The following is an 8,021-nucleotide window of genomic DNA, read 5'->3' as shown; positions in this document are numbered from 1 at the left end:
TGTAAGAAAATACGGATTTCGGTCCATTTTTGTCGGGTCATAGAAAAATCGCCCGAAAAGTCTAGATGAAATCGAGGACTAGAAGACCCTTATAGCATTCTTGGCCTAAATTTATAACTCTGTTTCGGGTTCTGCGTCAGGTTTCAAACACTACCATCGTTTTGTCTGAAACTACGGACTTTGGTCCATTTTTGTGTTGGGTGGTACTAAAATCGCTCGAAAAGTCTAGATGAAATTGAGGATCGAAAGACCCTTATAGAATTCTTCACCTAAATTTATAACTGTGTTTCTGGTTCCGCGCCAGATTTCAAACACTACCCATCGTCTGGTTTGAAAATACAGATTTTTGTCCATTTTTGTCGAGGGGTTCGAAAATTGCCCAAAAAGTCCATATGAAATCAAGGACCAGAAGACTTTTATTATAGCATTCTTCTACAGAATTTATAACTGTGTTTCGGGTTCCGCGTCAGATTTAAAACATTGGCCATCGTCTTGTCCGAAAATACAGAATTTGGTCCATTATCATCGATGGGTACGAAAATCGCCTGAGATGTCCATAAGAAATCGGGGACCAAATGGCCCTTATAAAATTCTTCTTCTAAATTTATAACTGTGTTTTGGTTTCCGCGTCAGATTTTGAACACTAGCCATCGTTTTGTTTGAAAATACAGATTTCGGTCCATTTTAGTCGAGAGGTACAAATATCGCCCGAAAAATCCATATGAAATCGAGGACCAGGACCCCATTATAGCATTCATCTCCAAAATTTATAACTGTGTTACGGGTACCACACCAGATTTCAAACATTAGCCTTCGTCTAGTCCGAAAATACGATTTTCGGTCTATTTTTGTCGGGTGGTACAAAAATCCATCGAAAAGACCAGATGAAATCGAGGACCAGGAAACCCTTATAGCATTCTTCTCCAAAATTTATAATTATGTTTCGGGTTCCACAACAGAATTCAAACACTAGCCATCGATCGATTTTTGTCGGGTGATACAAAAATCGCCTGAAAAGTCTAGATGAAATCGGGGACCAGGAGACCCTTATAGCATTCTTCTCCTATATTTATAAATGCGTTTTGGGTTCTGCATCTTATATTTCAAACACTAACCATCGTTTGGTCCGAAACTACGGACTTAGGTCCATTTTTATTGGGTGGTACGAAAATTGCCCAAAAATTCTAGATGAAATAGAGTACCGGGAGACCCTTAAAACATTCTCCTCCAAAATTTATAATAGTGTTTCGGTTTCTGCGGCATATCTCAAACTCTAGCCATAGTCTGGTATGAAAATACTGATTTTGGTCCTTTCTTTTCGAGGGGTACGAAAATCGCCCGAAAAATCCAGTTGAAATCGAAGACCGAGAGTCCCTTATATCATGTTGGTCCATTTTTGTCGGGTGGTACACTATCGTCCAAAAAATCCAGATGAAATCGAGGACCTGGAGACCCTTATACCATTCTTCTCCAAAATTTATAATATTGTTTCACGTTCTGCGCCAGATTTCAAACACTAACCATGGTTTTGTTTGAAGATACAAATTTCGGTCCGTTTTAGTTGGATGGTACGAAAATTGCCGGAAAAGTCCAGATGAAATCGAGGACTAGGAGACCCTTATAGCATTCTTCTCCAAAATTTAGAACAATTTTTCGGGCTCTGCCTCAAATTTTAAACACTAGCCATCATGTGGTCCGAAAACACGAATTTCGTTTCATTTTTGTTGGGTGCTACGAAAATTGCTTAAAGAGTCCAAATGAATTCAGGGTCTCCCGGTCCTCGGTTTAGTCTTGACATTTTAGGTGATTTTCTTATCACCAAAAAAAAAAAGCACCGAAATCCGTATTTTCGAACAAGATGATTGCAAGTGTTTGAAATCTGACGTGGAACCCGTAACTCAGTTATAAATTTTGGAGAAGAATGATATAAGGGTCTCCCGGTCCTCGATTTCCTCTGGGATTTTCGGCAGATTTTCGTACAACCCAACAATAATGGACCGAAATTCCTATTTTCATACAAGACAATTGCTAGTGTTCGAAATCTGAGGCGGAACCCGAAACTCACTTATAAATTTAGGAGAAGAAAGCTATAAGGGTCTACTGGTCCTCAATTTGATCTGGTCTTTTCGAGTGATTTTCGTACCACACGACAAAAATGGACCGAAATTCGTATTTTCGAACAAAACGATGGTTAGTGTTTAAAATTTGTCATGGAAACCGAAACCAAATTATAAACTTTGGAGAAGAATGCTATAAAGGTCTCCCGATCCTCGTTTTTATCTGGACTTTTTGGACGATTTTCGTACCACCCTTCTAAAATGTACCAAAATCTGTATTTTCTAACAAAACGATGGTTAGTGTTTGAAATCTGACACGAAACCCGAAACACAATTATAAATTTTGGAGAAGAATGCTATCAGGGTCTCTCGGTCCTCGATTTCATCTGGACTTTTCGGGCGATTTTCGTAACCCTCGAGAAAAAGGTCTGAAATTTGTATTTTCAAACCAGACGAGAGCTAGTGTTTAAAATCTGGCGCGGAGCTCAGATAACAACAATAAATTTTTTAGAAGAATGCTATAACGGTCTCCCGGTCCTCGAATTCATCTGAATGAAGTTATAACTGGGTTCGAAAATCGCTTGAAACGTCCATATGAAATGGGGACCAAATGACCCTTATAGAATTCTTCTTCTAAATTTATAATTGTGTTTTGGGCTCTGCCTCAGATTTCAAACACTAGCCATCGTCTTGTTCGAAAATACGGATTTCGGTCCATTGTCGTCGGGTGGTACGAAAATCGCACGTAAAGTCCATACGAAATCGAGGACCGGGAGATCATTATAGCATTCTTCTCCAAAATTTATAACTGTGTTTCAGGTTTCGCGCTAGATTTTAAACATTAGCCTTCGTTTGGTGTGAAAATACGATTTTCGGTCTATTTTTGTCGGGTGGTATAAAAATCTCCATAAAAGACCATATGAAATCGAGGACCAGGAAACCCTTATAACATTTTTCTCCAAAATTTATAATTGTGTTTCGGGTTCCGCATCAGAATTCAAACACTAGCCATCGTCTTGTATGAAAATACAGATTTCGGTCGATTTTTGTCGGGTTATACAAATATCGCCCGAAAAATCTAGATGAAATCGAGGACCAGGAGACCCTTATAGCATTCTTCTTCTAAATTTATAACTGTGTTTCGGGTTCTGCGTCTTATATTTCAAACACTAACCATCGTTTGGTCTGAAACTATGGACTTTGGTCCATTTTTTTTGGGTGGTACGAAAATTGCCAAAAAAGTCCAGATGAAATCGAGTACAGGGAGACCCTTATAGCATTCTTCTCCAAAATTTATAATTTTGTTTCGGGTTCTAAGCCAGATCTAAAACACTAGCCATCGCCTGGTCTGAAAATACTGATTTTGGTCCAGATGAAATCAAAGACCGAGAGTCCCTAATATCATTCTTCTTCTAAATTTATAATTTTCTTTCTGGTTCCACGTGAGACTTCAAACACTAGCCATCGTCTAGTTCGAAAATAAAGATGTTGGTCCATTTTTGTTGAGGGGTACGAAAATCGCCCGAAAAGACCAAATGAAATCGAGGACCGCGAGACCATAATAGCATTCTTCCCCAAAATGTATAACTTTGTATCGGGTTCCGCGCCAGATTTCAAACACTAGCCATCGTCTTGTACGAAAATACCCTAAAAAGTCTAGATCAAATCGAGGAACAGGAGACTCTTATAGCATTCTTATACTAAATTTATAAATGTGTTTCGGGTTCCGTGTTAGATTCCAAACACAAACCATCGTTTTGTTCGAAAATACGGGTTTCGGTCTTATTTTGTCAACGGTACGAAAATCGCCTGAAAAGTCCAAATTAAATCGAGGACCTAGAGACCCTTATAGCATTCTTCTCCAAAATTTAAAACTGTGATTCGGGTTCCGCATCATATTTCAAACACTAGCCATCGTTTATTCTGAAAATACTGATTTCGGTTCATTTTAGTCAAGTGGTGCGAAAATCGCTCGAAAAATCTAGACGAAATTGAGGACCGAGAGACCCTTATAGCATTCTTCTTCTATATTTATAATTGTGTTTCTAGTTCTGAGTCAGATTTCAAACACTAACAATTGTCTTGTTTAAAAATATGGATTTCGGTCCATTTTAGTCAGGTGGTACGAAAGTCACCCGAAAAGTCAAGATGAAATCTAGGACCAGGAGACCGTTATATCATTCTTCTCCAAAATTTATAATTGTGTTTCGAGTTCCGCGCTAGATTTCAAACACTAGCCCAAGTTTTGTCCATTTTTGTCAAGGGGTATGAAAACCGCCCGAAAAGTCCAGATTAAATCGAGGACCGAGAGACCCTAATAGCATTCTTCCCTAAAATTTATAATTGTGTTTCGGATTTCACGCCAAATTTCAAACACTAGCCATCGTCTGGTCCGAAAATACAAATTTCGTTCCATTTTTGTCGAGTGGTACGAAAATCGCTCGAAAAGACCAGATGAAATCGAGGACCAAGAGACCCTTATAGCATTCTTATCCTAAATTTATAACTGAGTTTCAGGTTCTACCTCAGATTTCAAACACTAGCAATTGTCTTGTTCAAAAATACGATTTTCGGTCCATTTTTGTAGGGTGGTAAAAAAAAGGCCCGAAAAGACTAGATAAAATCGAGGACTGAGAGATCCTTATAGCATTCTTCTCCTAAATTTATAACTTAGTTTTGGGTTCTGCCTCAGATTTCAAACACTAGCAATTGTCTTGTTAAAAAATACCGATTTCGATCCATTTTTGTCGGGTGGTGCAAAAATCACACGAAAAGCCCTGATGAAATCGAGGACCGGGAGACCCTTATAGCATTCTTCTCCTAAATTTATAACCGAGTTTCGTGTTCCGCGTCAGATTTCAAACACTAGCAATCATCTTGTTCGAAAATACGGATTTCGGTCCCTTTTTGGTCGGGTGGTACGAAAATCACCTAAAAAGTCAAGACGAAACCGAGGACCAAGAGACCCTGATGGCATTCTTCTCCAAAAATTTATTAATGGTTTTTAGGTTCCGCGCCAGATTTCAAACAATTTCCATCGTCTGGTCCGAAAATATAGATTTTGATCTTTTTTGTCGAGGTGTAAGAAAGTCGCCTGAAAAATCCAGATGAAATGGAGGATCGAGAAAACCTTATAGCATTTTTCTCCTAAATTTATAACTGTGTTCTGAGTTCCGTGTCGGATTTCAAACACTAGCCATTGTTTTGTTCAAAAATACGAATTTCAGTCCATTTTAGTCAGGTGGTAAGAAAATCCCCCAAAAATACCAGATGAAATGGAGGATTGGGAGACCGTTATAGAATTCTCCTCCTAAATATATAATAGTGTTTAGCATTGCGAGTCAGATTTCAAACACTAGCCATCGTCTGGTCCGAAAATATAGATTTTGGTCGATTTTTGTCGAGGGGTACGAAAATCGCCCGAAAATTCTACATGAAATCGACGACCGAGAGACCCTTATAGCATTCTTCTAAATTTATAACTGTATTTCGGGTTCCATGTCAAATTTCAAACATCAACCATCGTTAGCTCCGAAAATACGAATTTCAATCCATTTTAGTCTAATTGGTATGAAAATTGCCCGAAAAATCCAAATCAAATCCAGAACCGATAGACCCTTATAGCATTCTTCTCCAAAATTAATAACTGTTTTCCAGGTTCCGTGTCAGATTTCAAACACTAACCATAGTTTTGTTCGAAAATAATAATTTTGGTTCATTTTAGTAGGGTGGTTCGAAAATCGTCCTAAAATTCCAGATGAAATCGAGGACCGAGTGACCTTTATAGCATTCTTCTCCAAAATTTATAATTGGGTTTCAGGTTCCGCGACAGATTTCAAACACTAACCATCATTTTGTTCGAAAATATGAATTTCGGTCCATTTTAGTCGTGTGGTGCGAAATTCGCCCGAAAAGACCAGATGAAATCGAGGATCAGAAGACCCCTATAGCATTCTTCTCCAAAATATATTACTGGTTTTCGGGGTCTGCGTCTGATTTTAAACACTAGCCATCGTCTGGTCCGAAAATACGAATTTCGGTCCATTCTTGTTGGTGGTACGAAAATCGTCCAAAAAGTCCAGATGAAATCGAGGTCCAGGAGACCCTTATAATATTCTTCTTCTAAATTTATAACAGTGTTTCAGGTTCCGCATCCGATTTCAAACACAAGTCATAATCTTGTTCGAAAATACGAATTTCGGTCCATTCTTGTTGGTGGTACGAAAATCGTCCAAAAAGTCCAGATGAAATCGAGGTCCAGGAGACCCTTATAATATTCTTCTTCTAAATTTATAACAGTGTTTCAGGTTCCGCATCCGATTTCAAACACAAGTCATAATCTTGTTCGAAAATACGAATTTCGGTCCATTCTTGTTGGTGGTACGAAAATCGTCCAAAAAGTCCAGATGAAATCGAGGTCCAGGAGACCCTTATAATATTCTTCTTCTAAATTTATAACAGTGTTTCAGGTTCCGCATCCGATTTCAAACACAAGTCATAATCTTGTTCGAAAATACGAATTTCGGTCCATTTTAGTTAGGTGGTATGAAAATCGCCCAGAAAGACCAGATGAAATCGAGGACCAGGAGACCCTTATAGCATTCTTCTTCTAAATTTATAACAGTGTTTCAGGTTCCGCATCCGATTTCAAACACAAGTCATAATCTTGTTCGAAAATACGAATTTCGGTCCATTTTAGTTAGGTGGTATGAAAATCGCCCAGAAAGACCAGATGAAATCGAGGACCAGGAGACCCTTATAGCATTCTTCTTCTAAATTTATAATTGTATTTCGGGTTCCATGTCAAATTTCAAACACTAGACATCGTCTGGTCCGGAAATACAAATTTCAATCCTTTTTTGTCGGGTGGTACGAAAATCACCCGAAATGTCCATATGAAACCGAGGACCGGGAGACCTTTATAGCATTCTTCTCCAAAATTTTTAATTATGTTTCAGGTTCCACATCAAATTTCAAACACTAGCCTTCGTCTGTTCCGAAAATATATATATTTTGGTCCTTTTTTGTCGAGGAATAAGAAAATCGTTCGAAAAGTCCAGATGAAATCGAGATCCGTGAAATCCGTATTTTCAAACAAGACGATGGATAGTGTTTGAAATCTGACGTAGAACCCGAAACATTGTTATAAATTTAGGAGAAGAATGCTATAAGAGTCTCCTGGTCCTCAATTTTATCTAGACATTTCAGGCGATTTTTGTACCACCTGACTAAAATGGATCAAAAGCCATATTTTCGAACAAGATGATGGCTTGTGTTTGAAATCTGACGCGGAAATTGAAACACAGTTATTAATTTAGAAGAAGAATGCTATAAGGGACTCTCGATCCTCGTCTTCATCTGAACCTTTCGGGCGAGTTTCGTACCCCTCAACAAAAATGGACCAAAATCTGTATTTTCAAACAAGACAGTGGCTAGTGTTTGAAACCTAACGCAGAACCTGAAACACTGTTATATATTTGGGAGAAGAATGTTAAGAGGGTCTCTGGTCCTCGATTTCATCTAGACTTTTCGGGCGATTTTCGTACCACCCGACGATGGTTAGTTTTTTAAATATGACGTGGAATGCAATAAGGGTTACCTAGTCCTAGATTTCATTTGGACTTTTTGAGAGATTTTTGTACCAGCCGAAAAAAATGAACCGAAATCTGTATATTTGGACCAGACGATGGCTTGTATTAGAAATGTGACGCGAAACCCAAAACACTGTTATAAATTTAGAAGAAGAATGTTATACAAGACTCCTGGTCCTACTGTTTGGGCGATTTTCATACCCCTAAGGGTCTCTCGATCCTCCATTTCATCTGGTGTTTGAAATATGACGCATAACGCGAAACACTGATTTTCATACCCCTAAGTGTCTCTCGTCCTCAATTTCATCTTGACTTTTCGGAAATTTTCATACCACCCGACTAAAATGGACCGAAATCCGTAATTTGGAACAAG

This window comes from Cicer arietinum, chromosome 3 (assembly GCF_000331145.2).
Source record: "Cicer arietinum cultivar CDC Frontier isolate Library 1 chromosome 3, Cicar.CDCFrontier_v2.0, whole genome shotgun sequence".
Classification (NCBI taxonomy): domain Eukaryota; kingdom Viridiplantae; phylum Streptophyta; class Magnoliopsida; order Fabales; family Fabaceae; genus Cicer; species Cicer arietinum.
The sequence above is the reverse complement of the archived record's forward strand: the minus strand, read 5'-3'. Positions refer to the sequence as shown.